This window comes from Hydra viridissima, unplaced genomic scaffold (assembly GCF_058129835.1).
Source record: "Hydra viridissima isolate aposymbiotic clone 2 unplaced genomic scaffold, HvirCarnegie_v1 scaffold_15, whole genome shotgun sequence".
NCBI lineage: Eukaryota > Metazoa > Cnidaria > Hydrozoa > Anthoathecata > Hydridae > Hydra > Hydra viridissima.
In genome coordinates, this window is record NW_028324314.1 from 2836764 (window position 1) to 2842763 (window position 6000).

Below are 6000 nucleotides of genomic sequence, written 5' to 3' on the forward strand. Positions count from 1 at the left end.
AGGGTGAAAATTTGCAAAAGCATCTTTTCTGTTCTTTGCACTTGTTTTTTACAAAAGCTATTAGGTACTGATAGTATTTAATCAAAAGAATTGTTTAACTGCAATAAGACTAACTGTTATAATAAATTTGTTCCAAAACAAGGTATGGCCTAAATTCGGACTGAAATGCGAATTTAATTTCTGCATGTGGGATAAGGGTGATTCAAGAAAAACACAAAAGAAAACATTTAGACGTGCTGTTTTAGGCACATGGATAAAATCTTGAATGAAAAGTACAAAAAATCTTAGATTTTACAAAAAAAACTTAAAAAATATAATCTCCAATTTTAATGTTTTGCTAATTGCATGATACTCCGATTAGTTTTTTAATTAATATTCTTCAATATCTTACCAAAATTGCACCCTAAAGTTCTGCTGGATATCCCATAACACTGGGCATTGCCCCCCTTCCCCCCTACTTCTGCTAGATAGTCTTTCAAAAAAAAATCTTTGAAAAAATTGAGAAATTTGAGATATTTATTACTCGAGATTCTTTCTGCCTCTAAATTTTTATTATTTTTAGCTGTTCACTGACTGCACTATACAAAAAACTCTGGTCAGCTTTTATTGTAAGTATTTCTCCATCCCACGTTGTTTCTTTTCCTCTTCAGTTTCAATGCTTTCTGCCAGATTTCTCTTTATTTTTGCCATATTTGAATGACAGAAAACAAGCATGTGCACATTTTCTGGATCAAGGTTGTGTCTTTGATTTGTAACAATGCCCCCAGCAACAGAAAAAACTCGCTCAGATGAAGCAGAAGTGACTGGAATGCAAAGAAGTTTTCGTGCCAGCTTTGAGAGTAATGGCAAAGAGGTTGAACTATTTCTCCACCACATCAGAATATCCAGTTCTTTGGGATTTGGCCTTGGCTTTGCCAAATATTTATGAAGTTCTTCCTCCATGTTTGATTTTGTTTTGTTTGATGAACAGTCTGAAATTAATCACATTGTTATATTACTATGGCTCCTTTTTAAGAAAATTTTTAACATTGCATGAAAAATTAAAAGCAGCAGGAAATAATTATACGTTTATAAATTAATCATGAATCTAAAAATGGAGAATTAGTAAGTTAAAGTTAAATAAAATGTTTAAACTGCTTTAACAAGTTAAAGAAAATTTTTTTCTTTGAACATTTAGGACGGCAATAGCCCAAAAAGATTTATATGAGCAATCACTGATAAAAGATAGGTGTAGATTAGCTATAGGCATTTTGTTCATACTCAATGGTTTGGACCCTATAGTGACCCATTAATAAATGACAAAAAAGTTATTTTAGTTGAATCAGCAATGTCTGAAACTTAGTAGGACCTTTCATGTAATTTACTGGGAATATTACATAAAGAAATAAGATAATTTGAATTAAATAAATTATCAAATTTGTAATGGAAGCCACTAAGGAACAATAAGTATTTAAAAATACTATAATAAAAACTTTACTTTTGAAATATGAAAGAACAAAAACTAGGTGCTTAAAACTTTCTAGGAAAGAATTTTTATGATAAGAACTTCATAAACAAGTTTTTGAAACTCACCCTGCTAAACTGCAGTGTAAATTTCCAGCCATGTGCGCAAAATCTTTTACCTAGAACCACCCTTCATGAAAAATATTTAGCTAATTCAAAACCAACCCTCACCTTGAGCGGTCTTCAATTTTTTCATAGAAAAAGAAAAAACTTCTTTTTTCTAGTTTTGAATTCACAAAAACTTATTGAAAAAGTTCTTTCAAACAAATTTCAAAAGTAAGTTAAACACAGTTATTGTACTAAGATTATTTTAACCAAAATCTTCTGTCAAAACTATTTTAACTTGAAACAATAAATATTATAGTTAACCAAGACTTTTATTAGAATACCAACTATTCTACTGTATGTGTTAAAGTTTAGACTGTATCTAAATGCAGGCTAGGTTAAAATTGGGAATTTAATTATTTCTTGTATTATAAGATCAAAGTCTTTACAGCGATCATTAGAACTTCTTACCTACTTAAAAAGATTATTATTTTACAAAGTTTCTAAGATCTACATACATATAAGACCCTGATAATATAAGACACATTAAATTTTTGTTGATATAAAGTTTTTTAAGTAGTCAAATCACCAATTAACTAATGTCAAAATAAAGCAAAAAAGAGGTATTTAAATTTGATATCAGGCAAATCAGGAATTAATGTTAGTTAAAATAAAGCAGAACAGGAAGCAATATCTACTCAATCACTATTCAAATTTGAAAGATGAAAATAAAGAAATATTATAGACCTGATTTTTTTGCACTAACCCTTAAATATTTAAAAAAACAGATGGCAATACCTTCAAACACCAGTTGTTCTAAAGGGTCTGTTTGATCAATGATGTTTGGTTCCTCTGGAATGCTTTGACGGTTTGCATTGTTTCCAGATGAATGTCTATCTATAAGTTTTGTCTTGGTGTTGTTAAATAGATTCATTTTGTGCAAAACAGCTCCTTTGTAGGACGGATGAAGTAAATGAGACAAAGCATACAGATCTTGCTTTGTTCCACAAAGCTCAAATCTTTGTTCAAGCTGCTCCAAAAGTTTAGTTGCAAAGTTCTAAATATTCAAGTCATCCGATGTATTGACTCTATCTGTTAGTAAGTGTTGAATTCGAAACAGTTCACCACAAATAAGATGAATAGTTGGAACTGAGTCTGCAGAAAGCTTTTCAGAAAGTTCTTTGAAGAGCTCAAGGATTGGAAAAATCATTGCTAGAATTTGTAACTCAGCTTGTGTAGGGATGAAGTCATATTTCTGATTTTGAAGGTGTTCTAATGCTGGTTGAATTTTGAGAATGGATTTAATCATCATTGCATTTGAATTCCATCTGGTCGAAACGGGAGCGATGACTTTAATTGGTGCCACTGAAAAAAAGAAATACTTAAAAAATCATTTAAAGTATTTAAGTTTAAGGATCACACTACCAGTGGTGTTCAATTAAACTATTATTATTTATTTTGAATTATTATACAGGCTAGCAAGATAGACTTGCTTCTACTAGAATTAGTCACTATTTTTATAGTTATGTTGTCTATTTAGAAGTACATTGTTTACTTTTATTTTCAAATGCAGGAGTTCAAATGAATGACTTGATGAACCCTATTTTACTGACTCGGGTATCTAGTAAATCCACCTGGGTTAGTGGATTATGATATTTCAACAATAAAATATTTCTTCTTTTGGTTATTGGACAATCAAGGAGTTTGGTGAAGTCTTGTGAGGAAAAAATACCCCACTAACATGGAAAATCAGAATATGGGTAAACATTTATCTTCAAATTGAGGTTATCTCAGAACCTGCAGACTACAAAGGGAATTTACATTGTTTAAGGTACCATTAATGGGTGTGTTTACCTAGACAAAGAAAGTACTATAGTCTTATAGGCTCAATGAGCCTGTCTAATTTCACTTTTATTTTGATGAGTTGTAACTTCAGTGGAATGAGACCATGAGTGTGGTATTGGAAGCAAGTAAAACATAAAGTTTGAAGTTAACAGCAGTTTTGAATATGAAATAATAAAAAAATATTCAGTTATTAGGAGAATATAAAAAATAAATTAATATTGTAATTCTCCTCAATCAAAAACTGAGGACAGATAAAAATATGAATTCATGAATGACATTTCATATTATGAGCTGTACTATAAAATAGTGTTCATTAATTTATTTTGGAATACTAAGTTCATATTTAATATCACTTAATGGAATATTTTTGTTAAATCATGATTATTTGGCATTGTTTCAAATAAATATCAAAAAGATATTTCTGGCAATATTTTTTTGGGGTGGCAATTTTTAAATGAGGTTAACTAACAGTAGGGTTGCCTATCTGATGTGGTAAAAATTCACTTTTTTTAAACGAACTCTTTAACCTTCAACTGTTTTATTAAAAATTCTTTTGACTCTTGTACAGACAGAGTTAGCGCTATTTAGTTTTTTACAATGGAGTCATATATATATATATGCTAGGATATGAAAAATTCATCAATTTTCTTCTTTCCAAGAAATAAAATCTATAAAAAATGTTTATATAATCTGTGTATAATGCAACACAACTACAATTTGCTATTTTTAAATATGGCATTGTGAAGGGTTGGTTACTTTAAATTTTAATTCTTAATTTTTTACAATAGCAGAAGACAATTGAAAAAAATTTCAAAATAGTGATTTAGTATAAACTAACTATACCTCCTACATCCTTGCAAGCTTTCTTGATTAGTTCATTAGCTAAAGTTGATCGATGGGTTTTGCTGGAGAGCAGGGTTGCTTTCGTTATTGCCTTTTGAATTGGTTCACATCCTTCAACAGCTTTCTGCAAGACAAGATTGATTGCATGATCAGCACATAGTAATGAGTGAGAAAGTTGAGAGCTGTTTGGAAAGGATGCCCTCATATTTGCAGCTGCATCATGAACCACTACCTTCTCACATTCTGACTTGACATTTGGCAAAGATTCAATTTGTTTGTCTATTTCCACAGCTATTGCCACTGCAGTGTGAGATCCAGGAAAATGCTTGCAACTGATGACTTTTTTAATGAGGTTGAAATTTCTATTGACAAAATGCAAGGTAAGACTCATGTAAGCTTCATTAGCTCTTGACGTCCACATATCTGAAGTAAGAGCAAAACCATCAACTTCAGGTAACTCTTGTTCTAACTCTGTAAAGATTTGTTTATGAATCTGTTCATATAGTAAGGGAAGCTTGAACTTTGCAAAAGTTCTAGAGTTCTTAACTGTGACCCTTGGTAGCTGCTTCTTAAAAAATTCTTTTGTTTCTTCATGGTCAGCAACACTGAAAGGCATCGAGAGTGCAACAATCCACCTCATGAAATCCAGGTCAAACTGAAGCTGGCGCTTGTCATAAGTAGAATACTTTGGCTGGAAGAATGATGCATTTGACACAGCACTTTCTTCACGATGTTTTTTTGAGTTTGAAGGACTTTGTAGACTGTCTGATCCTGAAAAAATATTATTGTTTTCAGTCATCAGAAACATTTTATACTTCTCAAATCTAAATAATTTATTTACATTTTTCATTATTTTATTTATCTCCTTATTAGGCATTCATTATTCGGTTGAGTAGGACAGTGGTACAATTGCAAAAATGGAATGTATTCCTGATTTTTCACTGTATATTAGGCATGAGTATTCTGCTCTTTTATGGTGGACCTGAAGAAACTTTATTGGAGAATTCAAATTATTGAACCTAGCCTAAATTATCTGTGTGTCTGTGGAACAGAAGAATTCTTTTAAAACAAATAAAAATTCATGCTTAAAAAGTTCACTAATGAGGTACCTTTCAACTCAGTTCCAATGTTTACTCAAGAAGGGCTTTCTAGTTTAAAAGGTACCTTAGGAGCATTAGGGCCAAATTTTGAGAATTGATGTGACTGAGCCCGGTTTTTTCAACATCTTTAAAGATAAATAGTTGGGAGTTAGCAAAGTTCACTCCATCAAAATGTGTCTAAAAACTGATTTCATTATGAACTCAATATTCTGTTTCATAAACCAATGTTTATTTAGTTCAGAGTTTTACTGTGGAACTTATTTTTAAGGCCTAAACTTGAATTAAGCTATCTCACCTCATGCGTGTTCAGGTGTTAAAATTGTTTATTTTGTTAATTTAAGAAGCTGCCAAAGTTGGCAATAAAAATGCTATGAACCCCATTACAAAACTAAATATGTAACAGCTTGATGGGCATTTTTAGATGCTGAATTAAAAAAAACTCAATTAAATATCCCTCTTTCATTTAGAACTTACTGAAATTTTGTAAAAATGAATCAATTCGAGTTGAGTTTTTAGAGTTTATTGATTGAATCATTTTTACTTGTATTAACTTTCTTCTTGTCCTTTCTCTAATGTGTACATTATCTTTTTAATAGGTATGCTGTAAAATCTTTCGTTTCACAGAAATAAATGCTCAAAATTATTCTTATCATAATTTTTTGGG